We start from the raw sequence: 15,684 nt of genomic DNA, 5'->3' as shown, positions 1-15,684 counted from the left end.
GAATTTGCACTTCATCTTCACGTGGTTGAAAAGCATATTCTTTATCGAAATCTTAAGAAGGCTCCCATGTCAAAGAACCGATCCGCCGCGCACAAATAATGTGGATGTGTAGCTATATATGAGAAAAAGATGTGGAGCAAATGTCCCATCATAATGATGGGCAAAGGCACCTGGTGTGAGACCCTCTATGAGAGGACATTCAGAAAGCCATGAGACATGTGTAAACATGCTCAAAGTCACTAATCATCCGGCTAAGGCAAATCAAATCCTCAATGAGGTGGCATCTCACACCTGTCAGACTGGCTATCATCAACAAATCAACAAACGACAAGTGCTGGAGAGGATGTGGAGAAAAAGGAACACTTGTGCACTGCTGGTGGGAATGCAGACTGGTGCAGCCACTATGAAAGACAGTATGGAATTTCCTCAAAAAACAAAAAATGGAACTCCCATTTGACCCAGTGATCCTACTTCTAGGAATATATCCCAAGAAACCAGAAACACCAATCAGAAAGGATATATGCACCCATATGTTCATGGCAGCACAATTCACCATAGCTAAGATCTGGAAACGGCCTAAGTGCCCATCAGTAGATGAATGGATTAGAAAACCGTGGTACATCTACACGATGGAATACTATGCTGCTGTAAAAAAGAAGGAACTCTTACCATTTGCAACGGCATGGATGGAACTGGAGAGCATTATGCTAAGTGAAATAAGCCAGTTAATGAAGGAAAAATACCACATGATCTCACTCATTCATGGATAATAGAGACCATTATAAACTTTTGAACAATAATAGATACAGAGGCAGAGCTGCCTCAAACAGATTGTCAAACTGCAGCGGGAAGGCCGGGGAGGGTTGGGGGGCAGGAGGGAGGGGGGTAAGAGATCAACCGAAGGACTTGTATGCATGCATATGAGCATAACCAATGGACATAAGACACTGGGGGTAAGGGAAGCCAGGGTATTGTCAAGGGCGGGGGGAAAAAAGGACACATATGTAATACCCTTTGTAATGCTTTAAGCAATAAAAAAAAATGATTTACATAAAAAAATCATTGTAAAATGAATATAATGCACTGGAATATTCTTGAAAGGAAAACAACCATTTTCAATTTATCTGTAACTGATGCAGGTTTTATTTTTCTAGTTCATTATATTTTTATAAAGCAATTTTAAAATTATTTTCATTTTTTAAGATTAAGCATCCTCATTGACAATCCAGAAACAGTCACTGCTGACTCTTTGGACACACATACATAATATGGTTAAAAATAATTCCCCAATTTTCAGTGACGAGGTAGGAAAAAATAAAGTTTTCATAGCTGCTGCTGAGTTCTGCCCTTTTTTTAAAAAAAATGTTATTTTGCTACCAAACCACTCAAACCAAAAGGAAAGACAATTTTTCAAAAAGCCAACAAAACCCTGAAATAGAGATCTAGGCAAGCCAAAATAATTCTCCAAAACAGTGCTATTGCAAAAAATAGGCCGGAAACCAAATTCCCAAAGCACACTAGAGAAGACCTATAAAAGGAGTTTAGAAAGTTAGGACTGAATTACAGTAGTGGGGAGTTTAGAAAGCCCATAATTGAAAACTCAGCTTGTTCAGCTTGGGAATATATTAGGCTTTCTCTTACTCCAGCAATAGAAATAAAAAATATGAGCTGCTGGTGTTGATATTAAAATTGTCCTTACCAACAGAAGGCTGGGTGAGGGTAAAAGAGAATGTAGAATGAAAGAGGGCAAAGACAACTGTTTTGAATCTAGGCTCTATTGCTCAGGAAAGCTGAACAGGGCTGAAATTCTTCTGAGCCAGTATCTATACTAATAAAAGAGTAATATGCTAACTAGACCGGATAGACTGGGCAAAGTCGAGGTCCCAGGTGCCTGTGGCTGCCAGAAGGAGGAAAGCCTGGGTCCCGTTTGCCTGCTGCTGGCCGGAGGAGGGAAGCCTGGTTCCTGGGTGTGGGGTCCAAGGCAGAGGCAGTTAGGAGTTATCAGGCAGGCAGGCGAGCAGTTAGGGGTGATCAGGCAGGCACGTGAGCGGTTAGGAGCCAGCAGTCCTGGATTGCGAGAGGGATGTCCCGCATTGCAAGAGGGTGCAGGCCAGGCTGAGGGACCTCCCCCACCCCCGTGCATGAATTTCAGTGAACTACTTACCACCTGGTATATCTGTGACCCATATTGTTTGTGGTATTAAAGAATATTTTTTAATTTATAAATTTCTATTCTGAAAAGCAGTAGACCAAAAAGATACTGGGCCATCCAATCAGCTATAAAGGGCTCTCTCCAAAAAGAACTTAGCAGAAATTTAGGTTGGAAGAAATGTAACATGGAGTAAGTGAGATCAGGCTCTTGGTACAATTTTAATAAGGCTTCTAACCACCCCAGCCATAAGGAGACTCCCACAGAAGTTTAGAGGGATGCTTCTAAGAGATAAAAGGTCTACAAGTTGAACTCTTGACCTCTCTCCTTACCTAAAGCTTGGGGAAGAAAATAAATATTTAAATTTTTAACTATTCAGTTTTGGGAACATAGTAATATTTAATATTCTTTAGTTTTCATTTCTGAACCTTTGGCTTATAATTTTCTCAATTATGTTACATTGAAAAATGCATGAATGTGCCTTAGTCAGTAGTGCCACATGAAAATGTAAACTTTGGTCTTCCTTATCTTTTACATTGGAAGAGTGAATGAATGGTAACCCTAAATATCCTGCAAAGTTACTTGGTATATTCAGCAAAAGATCAGGGCAAACCATTTCACTTCTATGTCTTGAGCAGGAGGAATGAACTAGTCTCCTTCAATCTCATCTTCCCAAATATATTCATCAACATCCGCAGCACAGAACAACCAGTTAAAACACTGGGAAGCAGGATCAGTGAGATGTTTATAAGGGTTTGCGTTAGGCGGAGAGAACCCATGCAAATCCAGCAGAAATATTGCATACAAGCAGTACATGTCATCTTGTTACATCCATCTAATTTCTGCAGTGAGCTTATATGGAGAGACGCCATGGTAGGCCACTCTACATAAGGTACAGAAGGAAAAATTGCAGTGGGAGCAGATGCTCAATGGTACAGCCAGGCTCCTGCATCACAGGCAATTGGCAGCATGGGAAGGGGCAGTATACCACATCTGCCATGAGGTCCAAGGTAGATTGCAGAAGAAGCCGATCATAATGGACAAATAACTCTGCTTCTACTAGCTCGTTGACCTGACCACTGAAGGACACTTGGGTTCTGGGCAGTGGAGGCATTGAACTTGGCCATCTTTGATCTGGATTTCAAAGTACTTGTAGTCCTTCAGACAGGCCTTGCAGTACACATGCCTGCACTCCAAAAAATGCATGCATTCACTACTCAGCTTCTCATGGAAACAGATATTGCACAGGAACAATTCACTATTAAAGTATTTTATCTGCTGAGCTTGATCAAAGTCCAAGATTTCCTGGATCAGATTTGACAATGATTCCACGTCCTGCACGGCTCTCTCATCCTCAACTTCCTCTTGGTCTACAGCAGAGCCAGCTGCTCCTCTACAATCTAGCTCTGTGTTGCCAGAGGCTTGAGCCGTCCTTCTCTGCAATTTTTTTCTGAGAACCAATTCTGAGCTCAAAAGGAAAGACAATATTCAGGCACCCTAGGGCAGTGATGGCGAACTCATTTTTTTGGTTGATTTTTCTTTGTTAAATGGCATTTAAATATATAAGATAAATATCAAAAATAGAAATCTTTGTTTTACTATGGTTGCAAATATCAAAAAATTTCTATATGTGACACGGCACCAGAGTTGAGTTAGGGTTTTTCAAAATGCTGACACGCCGAGCTCAAAAGGTTCGCCATCACTGCCCTAGGGTCTCTTCCTTGAGAAACTGCATGCAGGCAAACAGGACCACGTCGCCACGGTGTTCTTCCCACAAGCTGTCTAAGTGCTTGCAGAGAGCAGCCAGCGCTCACAAATACCTTGAAATTTTGTGGCAAGTCCAAGTAGATACTGGTTTCTCCACCTTGGACAGACTCTGCTTTTCTAAATTCATCTCCATCATAAATACTCGCCAGGCCCAGCAATGCATCCTCCTGAGCTTCTCATCTTCTGCCGACATTTAATTTTCTGAGGAGCTGATCGTAATAACAAGAAGAAAATAATATGAACACTGCAGTCTATTTCAGTTCAGAGTCTGGAATTCATGCAAATATACCATTTATTCCCCAGACGGTGGAGATGAGACTGCTGAAGTTGATAAGAGGGCAAGATATGGAAGTCATACTGGATGTACTATAGAAATGCTGCCATCTACACCGGGGAGCAGGCCCAAGCCTCGCTACATGCCCCAGCGCTGGGACAAGGTGCTGTGCGGCCTTGTGAGGTCCCGATGGAGCAGGGCCTGGACTGGGGCAGGGCGCGGTCTTAGCTGGGACAGACTGGGGGCACCCTGTCCGCTGTCTGGTGGGCTGAAGCCCACTGAGCTGCCCGGACCCCGCAGCCCTTCTTGGTCTCCCTTGCATGGAGCGCTGGTCCCACCGTTCCTTCCGGTTTCCCATGCACCAAGCGCTGGCCCCACTGTTCCTTCCGGTCTCACTGTTCCTTCCGGTGAGCCCACCGTCCCAGCCCGAGGGTTCCGCCCTCCGCCCTAGCCCCGAGGCCCCTCCAAGCCTCTGGCCCCACCGGTCCAGAGACGCCCCGCTCAACCTGCGCAGCGCCTCTTCCCTCTAGTTCATTATTATCACTTTTGTAGTTTAGCTCTTAGGAAATGGTGAAAGCCGCCCACGATCCATATTTTAGTTCAAGAATGTGGATTTCATGTGGACTCACCTGTGATTTTAAGCGTTCATATAGGTCACCTTCTGTGAACACTAATGCCATTTCCCTCTGTCCGTTTATTACTCATCCCTGTACAGAGAGAGTCACATTTTCCCTGGAAAGCACCTGACCACTATTAAAAAGAAAGTGTCCAGATGCTTCTCGTTGATGATGATGGCACTGAAGGTGGAGGTCTGTTCAGGGTGGGCCAAGGCAACAGTTTTTGAGAACTTTCCCCTCAAAATTACCTGCAGAGAGTACTTGTCACATGCTGGGGTGGAGGAAGGACAGAAATAGAGGTCGGTAATTTATGTATCACACCCAAGAGTGGACAGCAGATTCTGCCCAGAGTGTGAGAGGTGGAGGAACGAATGGTGAGGACACTACATAGACCTCACCCAACCCCCTAATGAGGGAACATTAAAGGTCTTGTAGTTCAGAGCGGGGCCCAGGGATTGGGACAGGGGTTGTCAGCCCACAGGTGCTGGGAATGAGACCTGACACTGTCCATTTTGGCGGCATAAATGCATTATTATTATTATTATTTAAAAATATATTTTTTACTGATTTCAGAGATGAAGGGAGAGGGAGAGAGAGATAGAAACCTCAATGATAAGAATCTTATTGGCTGCCTCTTTCCCTTCTCCACACCCCTACTGGGTATTGAGCCTGCAACCTGAGCATGTGCCCTGACAGAATCTAACCTGACAGAATCAGTCCACAAGCCGAAATCTATCCATTGAGTCAAACCAGCTAGGGCCATAAATTCATTTTTAAGTCAGATTTGACAATGATTCCACATCCTACATGACTCTCTCATCCATAACTTCCTCTTGGTCTACATCAGATCCAGCTGCTCCTCTACAATCTAGCTCTGTGTTGGCATAGTGTATGATTCTGAAAATATAGATGAACTCCTATGATATAGTTTTCTTCTTAATGTTTCTTCCTAATGATAGAAATGACTGCATTTACTGCTAAGATGCTTGAGATGGTAAGAACATCAGAGTAGGTTGTCTAATGGCATGGCATATAGGTTTGTTATGACGTTTTTTCTTTTCTTAGTGTATACAGAATTTTCCCCACCTGACTTTGCAGTACAACCCACTGGTGTCATTCTGAGTTGTGGGCACACCCTTTCACAACCCAGTCTTCCAGCCGGTGAGCTAAGGGAGCCATCAGTCATCACCTCTAACTATGCCTCCTTCTGAACCTGAATGTGCCCTCTGTCCAAGGTCAGCCCCAGTCTCTCAACTCTCCTGCCTCTTTCTCTCCTCTTCTAGCAGGAACAAACCACTAGAGGACACCCACACTCCTCCCTGAGCTCCTGGAGACCTTTTCCATCACCTGAGACAAATAAATGCATGTTTTTACTGCAACAGCCCCCACTTTTCAAATACTCTTTAGATTTGTTCAGGGTGTAGCTCCTGGTTCAGACATCAGGGTCCCCAGGGGAGCCCCTCACATTGGGGTCTGGCAGCATGGACTGGGGACCTGGAACCATCCCTAGGGCCTAAGTCAGTGATGGCGAACCTTTTGAGCTCCACATGTCAGCATTTTGAAAAACCCTAACTTAACTCTGGTGCCATGTCACATATAGAAATTTTTTGATATTTGTGACCATAGTAAAACAAAGATTTCTATTTTTGATATTTATTTTATATATTTAAATGCCATTTAACAAAGAAAAATCAACCAAAAAAATGAGTTCGTGTGTCACCTCTGACACGTGTGTCATAGGTTCACCATCACTGGCCTAAGTCATTGTAGAGGGAGATGGTTCAGGGCAGTGGGTAATATAGGATAGACACCCAGGGCCCAGATGTTCCTGCATGAGGGGTGGTCACAGGGGTCAATGGTTGTGAGCCTGTGGCTCTGAAGGCCCTGCCACTTATGTCTCCTTTTTTTTTCTCTCCCCTTGACCTTCCCCTGGCCTCCCCTACCTCCCAGTGTCTTGTGTCCATTGGTTATGCTTATATGCATGCATACAAGTCCTTCGGTTGATCTTTTACCCTGTCCCCCCAACCCTCCCCGGCCTTCCCACTGTAGTTTGACAGTCTGTTCGATGCTGCTCTGCCTCTAAATCTATTTTTGTTCATCAGTTTATAATGGTCTTAATTATCCATAAATGAGTGAGATTATGTGGTATTTTTCTTTCATTGACTGGCTTATTTCACTTAGCATAATGCTCTCCAGTCCATCCATGCTGTTGCAAATGGTAAGAATTCCTTCTTTTTTTACCACAGTGTAGTATTCCATTGTGTAGATGTACCACAGTTTTATAATCCATTCATCTACTGATGGGCACTTAGGCTGTTTCCAGATTTTAGCTATGGTAAATTGTGCTGCTATGAACATAGGGGTGCATATATCCTTTCTGATTGGTGTTTCTGGTTTCTTGGGATATATTCCTAGAAGTGGGATCACTGGGTCAAATGGGAGTTCCATTTTTAACTTTTTGAGGAAATTCCATACTGCCTTCCATAGTGGCTGCACCAGTCTGCATTCCCACCAGCAGTGTACAAGTGTTCCTTTTTCTCCGCATCCTCTCCAGCACTTGTCATTTATTGATTTGTTGATGATAGCCATTCTGACAGGTATGAGTTGGTACCTCATTGTTGTTTTGATTTGCATCTCTTGGATGATTAGTGACTTTGAGCATGTTTTGATATGTCTCTTGGCTTTCTGAATGTCCTCTTTTGAAAAATGTCTATTTAGGTCCTTTGCCCATTTTTTGATTGAATTGTTTATCTTCCTTTTGTAAAGTTGTATGAGTTCCCTATAAATGTTGGAGATTAATAGTTTCATTTTTTGCATGTATCTGTGAATTATGGTAGCAATCATCTCATGTAGAAACTATAGTTTAACTTTAACCCTGCTGTTTGGCTTCTGTACTTATTTGCTTTGTTTAACAATAGAAAAGTTACTTTGATTTTCTGAACTTATGTATGCTATCCCAATCAATGAATACTCCATTGTTGGTGGTTTGAATATCCCATTGATTGTGATCTTACTGGTTATTGAAGCACATTCTTCCTTACCTGGGAACCAGGACAGCAAAATTATCCTAAATTACCTCAGTGGCCACAGATAATGTGTTCTGGTTGACTCAGTGGTCCCAAGACCAGGACAGCACAATTACTCTAAATTGCCTCAATGGCTCCAGATAATGTGTTTCTGTTGACTCAGTGGTCCCAAGACCCGAGGGCTCTAGATAATGTGTTTCTGTCAACTCAGTGGTCCAGAGACCCAAAACTATAATTTAACTAACATGCTCAATTCTGCTTCTGTAAACTGCTTTTTTTTGCAAACTAGGTTCCTCATTCCAAACCCTGAGATGTAATCAATACCTTTGTGATTTTTGCCTATATAAATCTGGTGTTGGGGCTAGGTAATTACTATGAGATTTGGAGAGCAAAATGCCCCCTCATAGTCCCGGATTTGCAATAAATGTGATTCCTTAATTCGACTTCTTGAGGCATCCTTGTGTGATTTGTGGGGTACATTACAACATCTGTCCAATTTTCCCAAAACCATTTATTGAAGAGGCTGTCTTTTTTTAAAATTTTTTTTATTGCTTAAAGTATTTCAAAGAGTATTACATATGTCTCCTTTTTTTCCCCCCACCCTTGACAATCCCCCGGCCTCGCCTACTCCCCAGTGTCTTATGTCCATTGGTTATGCTTATATGCATGCATACAAGTCCTTCGGTTGATCAAAGAGGCTGTCTTGACTCCAATGTATGCTCTTGTCTCCGTTGTCAAATATTAATTGAGCATAATGGCTTGGGTTGATTTCTGGGTTCTCTGTTCTGTTCCATTGATCATATGCCTGTTCTTGTGCCAGTATCAAACTGTTTCAATTACGGTGGCTTTGTAATATAACTTGAAATCTGGTTTTGTGATTCCGCCAACTTTGTTCTTCTTTCTCAAGATTGCTGTTGCTATTCGGGGTCTTTTTTGGTTCTATATAATTTTTTGGAGTGTTTGTTCTAGATCTGTGAAATATGTCATTGGTATTTTAATAGGGATTGCACTGAATCTGTAGATTGCCTTGGGTAATATGGACATTTTAATGATGTTGATTCTGCCAATTTATGAACATGGTATATTCTTCTACTTATTTATATCTTCTTCTATTTCTTTTTTCAATGTCCTGTAGTTTTTCAAATACAGGTCTTTTCCTAAGTATTTTATATTTTAATTTTTTGTTGTTGCAATGGTAAATGGGATTGCTTGTTTAGTTTCTCTTTCTGAGTGTTCATTATTGGTGAATAAAAAAAAAGCCATCAATTTTTGGGTGTTGATTTTGTGGAGTCTTTAGGGTTTTCTATGTACAATATCATGTCATCTGTGAATAATGAGAGTTTTACTTCCTCCTTTCCAATTTGGATGCCTTTTATTTCTTCTTCTTGTCTGATCGCTGTGGCTAGGAGTTCCAATACTATGTTGAATAAGAGTGGTGAAAGTGGACATCCCTGTCTTGTCCCTGTTCTTAGAGGAAATGGTTTTAGTTTTTGCCCATTGTGTATGTCTGCTGTAGGTTTGTCATATATGGCCTTTACATGTTGAGATAAGCTCTCTCTATTCCCACTTTGCTGAGAGTTTTTGTAACAAACTAAAGGCCTGGTGCACAAAATATGTGCACTTAAGGGGGGTTCCCTCAGCCCAGCCTGTGCCCTTTCGCAGATGCTCCTGTGTTGAGCATCTGCCCCCTGGTGTTCAGTGCACATCATAGAGACTGGTCGTTCCACAGTTTGGTTGATTTGCATATTAGCCTTTTATTATATAGGATATTTTAAATGCAATGATTCATGGTTAGATCTTCTACATCTAATTAACAAAGGCTCATGTTGTAGAAGGACTAACTTACCTTTTTTGCCTTGCTACATTAGGACACACCCACCCCTTTGCCTGCCCCTTGCAGGTCTGGCCACTAGCGGGCAGCACATCCCCACCCCAGTCCCATTTATCTCAGGCTTGGCCATAAGGACAAGGAGTCCAGGGGTCTCCATATCAAAAAGCACCTCAGGTAATTCTCAAGAACACTGAGGATTTGAGAAACATTTCTCTAAATGGTATAATTTATAGGTTCCACCACTAGGTCAGATATTGCCATATTATGGGTTACAGGGGATTTACAAATTTGTCCTTATCCTAATGTATAAAACAAAACCACAATATCCAAGCAATTATGTAATAAATTAAAGGTGCCTAGATTCTTAAGAGATTAAAATAGTACTTTCAGCTCTGAATCTACCTATTTCATGGGCTTCTCTAGAAATTAAAGTTGAATTAATAAATTCAACTTATTCCAACTGTTATAAATTAATGATTTTTGCCTTGTTTTACCTGTCTCATGACTGAACATTAATTAATTAATTAATTAATTAATATTTAAAAATAAATATTATGGCTTGTTTAACGAGGTTATTTCTACATCAGATTTTAGTTCAAAAGCAGTTATATGTGTGTAATCTGAAGAGAATGATGTATAATTCATAAGACTCATCTTAAATCTTTCTTCCATGGACTTCCCCCATCTTGCTGCTTAGCAATAAAAGCATTTTTAGGTTCATATAAACACATTATTTACAACTGCTTGAACAGGAAATTAATATATAAATATCACTGGGCATTCAGTAAATAAGACACAGGCCAATAAGTTCAATTGTGAAAGGTAACATGAAAAAGGTTTGGAAACCTTAAGACTGGGCAATCTGCCGTGTTTCCAACATGTCTTCAACTACCTTTAGAGAGCATGTGGTTTCCTTCTTCCTTCAGCCTGCAAACTGATAAGCTGTTTATTTGACTAGCTGCCCAACTAGCATATTTCATGGTGTCTTTTTTTTTTTTTTTACTTGGTTTTGGATTAGAAGCAATATGACTTGCTCATATGTAAAGTCCAAACAAAGCTCTCATATTTCTGCTGTTCAGTGTCAATGCCTGTGCAAAACACTTTCTTAAAAGTTCAAGTCCTCCTTGGGTGTGTTTCACCTCAGCGTACTGCTGACAGTGTACATGGTTTGTGGATTAGTCAGCATAAGCCCCTCCAAGGAAAAGGCTGCTTTAGCATGGTCATGTTCATTGATAAGAAGCCATACACATTCAGGCCAGGTTTCTTGGTCTCCAACAAATTGTTCCAGACACTCATTCACTTCTCGAATGGCCTCCACACTTTCCCTGGGCTTTTAGAGTGGCAATCTTATGCTTTCCCGGTGCAGTGTTAGTTGGACCTTCATGTAAGATTAGATCATACAGCTGTACAGCATCATCGTATCTTTCCATGGCTGCAAATCTCATGCCAGTTAGTGCTTGATGCTGTGACTGCCAGAGAACTGTCTTCCCAACTCCTTAGCCAAGCCAAGCCAAGCCAAGTCATCCTGCCCATAGTCTAGCGCTGCACTATCACCTGTTCATATAGATCCAAATACCAGCTCCAAGCTTAGTAGCATGTCCATTAATAAATTCCTGTTTAACTCTCATAATTTCTGACAATTTTATGAGTTTTCTTTCCTCTAATTTCTCTTTCATTTCTTCCTAAGTGATCTCATAAAGCTCTCACGCCACTTATAAACAATGTTTGGCAAATGGTTAACACATGATCGCATCGCATCATGCTTGGTAATTGGTTCTGTTGTCTACTGGTGTGACTTTCTGTAGCAGTTTTAATGCTTGTTCCGATGTGTGCTAAGCCACGCCCTAGCCATGTGCATTTGTTTGCTCTTGGTGCCTGGTGAAAACATAGGTTTACTAGACCTATTCAGTATAAATGTCAATTTATTGTAATACATATAGAAAACTTTTCTGGAGAATTAAACTTTTCATACATATTTAATTTTAATTATACAAACATATCTACATTAGTAAAACAGAAAAACTAACTAATTTGTCAATTTTTAAGCATATGCATTCAGAAAACCTACTTTATTATATAATGGACTTTTGGCTTTAACGGACACCCCCTCACCCAAATTAGTCTGTTATATTGAGGTTTTACTCTATAAGGCAGGATGATTCCCAATGTTTGGAGTGCACTTTGGAGCCAAAGTTCCCAAAACCCAAATAAACAAAAAAAAAAATACCTTGTTAAAGGAGTCATCCTTTTAAACCAAATGGCTGCTCAATGATCTTATGTAACCAAAGTGTTGATCCAGGTATATCAGGAAGTGTTGGCCACAGCACAAACACCTCCTAGCTCAGCTAAAGATAATCAAGGGCTATCCTATATAATAAAAGAGAAACATGTAAATTGACTGTCCCTCTGCTATGCTCACCAGCCAATCAGGAGTGAGTAATCTGACAAAGATGGCGGGTTAATTTGCATACACAGTCATCTGACAGAAAGCAGAGCGGGAGAGCCAGTGGAGAATGGAGTGGCTTGGGGAACTTGGCTCCCCAAGCCACCAGATGGAGAGCAGAGAGGGAGAGCTGATGCTTTGTAGGACTTGTCAGAGGTGAGATGCTGTAAGATGGAGACAGAGCAGGAAGGGAAAACCAAGAGTGCTGGGAAGCCCCAGGGAATTCTGGGAATAGTTGTTCTGGGGGCAGACGGATCTCCTAGGTCAGGTGGTCGGCAAACTGCAGCTTGGCAAACTGTGGCTCGCGAGCCACATGCGGCTCTTTGGCCGCTTGAGTGTGGCTCTTCCACAAAATACCGACTACTGCTCATGGGCCACGAAGTTTCAATCGCACTGTACATGCGCGCCCGCATGTGGTATTTTGTGGTATTTTGTGGAAGAGCCACACTCAAGGGGCCAAAGAGCTGCATGTGGCTTGTGAGCCACAGTTTGCTGACCACGGTCTTAGACACTAGAGCAAAATGAGCCTGGAGCAAATTACTGTTGCAGTGGGTGATGGAGGGAAAGTTAAGGTGAGAGACATAACTAAAATCAGGGTGTCTAGGAAAAATTAAAGGGAAGATATCCTAAAACTTCCAGGAAATCTCCACTAATGAAGCAAAGAAAAATAAAGCCTCTATTATTCTGTGAGCAACAAACCAAACTGGGTTGGGGGGTTCTCAGACAATTCACTCATATGATTGCAAAGACAGACAGAAACTCTCGGATTGGAGAGGGCTCCCCTGAGGGCTCCCAGATTGGAGAGGGTGCAGGTTGGGCTGAGGGACCCACCCCCTGTGCATGAATCTTCATGCACTGGGCCCCTAGTTCTATTATAAACACCTGTGGCCAGGTATTCTCAGGATCTTTGCTAGGCAGCTATGCCCCTGGCAATGTGATTTTCAATGTCTCCAAGAGTTAGCAGGGTTTCTGATCATATTCCCATTGGTATATATTCCTCTTCAAATGCTTTTTTATGCATCTATGAACATGATCATATGATTTTTATCCTTCATTTTGTTAATGTGGTATATCACATTGATTGATTTACTGGAGACTCCTTGTACCTCCTGAACAAACCTCACTAGATCTTTTTAACATACTGTTGCATTCAATTTGCTAGTATTTTGTTTAGAATTTATGCATCTGTATTAATCATAGATATTGTTCTGTAATCTGTGGTGTGTGTGTGTGTGTGTGTGTGTGTGTTATCCTTGCCAGGTTTTGGTATCAAGGTATGTTGACCTCATAAATTGAGTTAGGAAATCTTGCCTCTTTTTCAGTTTTTTTTTTTTTTTGGCGGGGGAGGGGGAGAGGGTTTCAGGAAGATAGGTATCAAATCTTCTTTGCATGTTAGGTAGAATTCACTATTGAAGTCATCTCTCCTGGGCTTTTACTTTGGGGAATGCTTTTGATGATTGTTTCAATTTCTTTATTATTGATCAGTCTGTTTCAATTTTCCTTTTCTTCATAGATTCAGTTTAGGGAGATTATATATTTCTAGGTACCTGTCCATTTCTTCTAGGTTATTAAATTTGGTGGCATATAGTCTTTTATAGTATTCTTGAATGACCCTTTGTATTTCTGTGGTGTCTGTTGTAACTTCTCTTTTGTTTTTGATTTTGTTTGAGTCTTTTCTCTTTTTTCCTTAATGAGTCTAGCCAGAGATTTGTCAATTTTATTTATCTTTTCAAAGAACCAGCTCTTTGTTGCATTATTTCTTTCTATTGTCTTTTTGTTCCTTATTTTGTTAATTCTGCTCTGATATTTATAGTTAGTTTCTTTCTGCTGACTTTGGGCTGCATTTGTTCTTTTTCTAGTTCATTAAGGTGAAATGTTAGGTTGTCTACTTGGGATTTCTTTTGTTTCTTGAGATAGGCTTGTAATGATATGAACTTCCCTCTTATTACTGCTTTTGCTGCATCCCAAAAGTTTTGACATGTTGTATTGTCATTCCCATATCTTCATGTATCTTTTGATCTCTCCTTTTTTCCCCCTTATCCCAGTCATCATTTAGTAGCATGTTGTTTAATCTCTATATTTTTGTGGTTTTTCTTATTTTCCTTTTGCAGTTGATCTCCAATTTCAAAGCATTGTAGTTGAGGCTAGTTTTGTGACCCAACATATGGTTTATCTTTGAGAATGTTCCGTGTGCACTAGAGAAGAATGGGTAATCTGCTGTTCTGCGTTGAAAGGCTCTGTGAATGTTGATTATGTCCATTTGTTCTTATGTGTCATTTAAGGCTGATATTTCTTTATTATTTTTTTTGGATGATCTATCCTTAGCTGTCAATGGGGTATTTAGGTTCCATCTACCATAATTGTGAGTTTGGTGAGTTTCTCCCTTTAGTTATTAGCAGCTGCTTTACATATTTTGGTCTTCACAGATTGGGTGCATGTAATTGATAAGTGTTATGTCTTTTTGATGTATTATTCTTTAGATAATTATAAAATGTCCACCTTTTCTCTTGTTACCCTTTTTATCTTGAAATCTATTTTGTCAGATATAAGTATGGCTACATCTGCTTTTCTCTGGATGCCATTTGCTTGGGGAATCACTTTTCACCCTTTCACTTTGTGTCTATATTTGTCTTTGAGGCTGAGCTATATCTCCTAAAGGAGTCATATAGTTGGGTTTTTAAAATTTATTATCCATCTGCTACTCTGTGACTTTTTATTGATTAGTTCAGTTCATTGACATTTATGGTGATTAAATTATTGGTGTATAAGAATTTCCGGGGATGAGAAACCAAGATGGTGGCATAGGTAAACACCTGAAATTGCTACCTCGCACAACCACTTCAAAACTACAACTAAAAAACAAAACAGACATCATCCAGAACCACAGGAAAGCTGGCTGAGTGGAAATTCTACAACTAGAAGGAAAGAGAAAAGCACACTGAGACTCAGAGGAGGTGCAGAAGTAAAGTGCAGAGGTACGGAGGTGCGATCGTGGAAAGGGCTGGCAACTGAGGACACGATTGTCTTTTTCAATCGGGAGGAAGTCTCAAGCTCCCGACTGCTCTGAACTCCAGTTCCGGGGACCCAGACTCAGACCCAGACTCATATGGGGAGAAACTGGACTGTCTGGCAGTGGGCAGAACTTGAGGGTGGCTTTCTCTCAGAGGTGCTTGCAGCGATTACCACGGGACACTAAGACCCGGGACCTCTTAGGGCAGGACTGAGGATCAGCCATAGCTGTTTGCTCTGCCCTGTTGATTCCCTGAGACCATGCCCCACTCAAGCTGTGTGCAGAGGCTTTTGCATATGAATGACCTGACCCTTTGCAATCTAAAATTACCTAACAAACTGCAGCTGGGTCATAGAGACACAGAAATTCCAAAAGAAGGCCCAAGGTCCCATAGCAGCTTGCATTGCTTCACAGCTGGGCCTCATCTGGGCACATCCAAACTCCAAACAAGGCAGAGGAATCTGCAGATCTCTCTGTATCTCCTGCTGTGTAGCCTCAGGCAGAGGCTAAATTAGCACTTCCTTAGAGATCCAAGAGCCCGTGTACCCAGTAGTCAGAGTGGGACCA

At 41.3% G+C, this 15,684-nt stretch overlaps 2 pseudogenes; both read right to left on the bottom strand.

Annotated features, from left to right (window-relative positions):
• Positions 1 to 2,797: 2,797 nt before the first annotated feature.
• LOC102441077 lies at positions 2,798 to 7,783 on the bottom strand (annotated as a pseudogene).
• A 2,728-nt stretch (positions 7,784 to 10,511) lies between these two features.
• Positions 10,512 to 11,340, bottom strand: LOC102440775 (annotated as a pseudogene).
• Between the last annotated feature and the right edge of the window lie 4,344 nt (positions 11,341 to 15,684).

Source organism: Myotis lucifugus, unplaced genomic scaffold, assembly GCF_000147115.1.
Source record: "Myotis lucifugus unplaced genomic scaffold, Myoluc2.0 scaffold_670, whole genome shotgun sequence".
NCBI lineage: Eukaryota > Metazoa > Chordata > Mammalia > Chiroptera > Vespertilionidae > Myotis > Myotis lucifugus.
The sequence above is the reverse complement of the archived record's forward strand: the minus strand, read 5'-3'. Positions and strand labels throughout refer to the sequence as shown.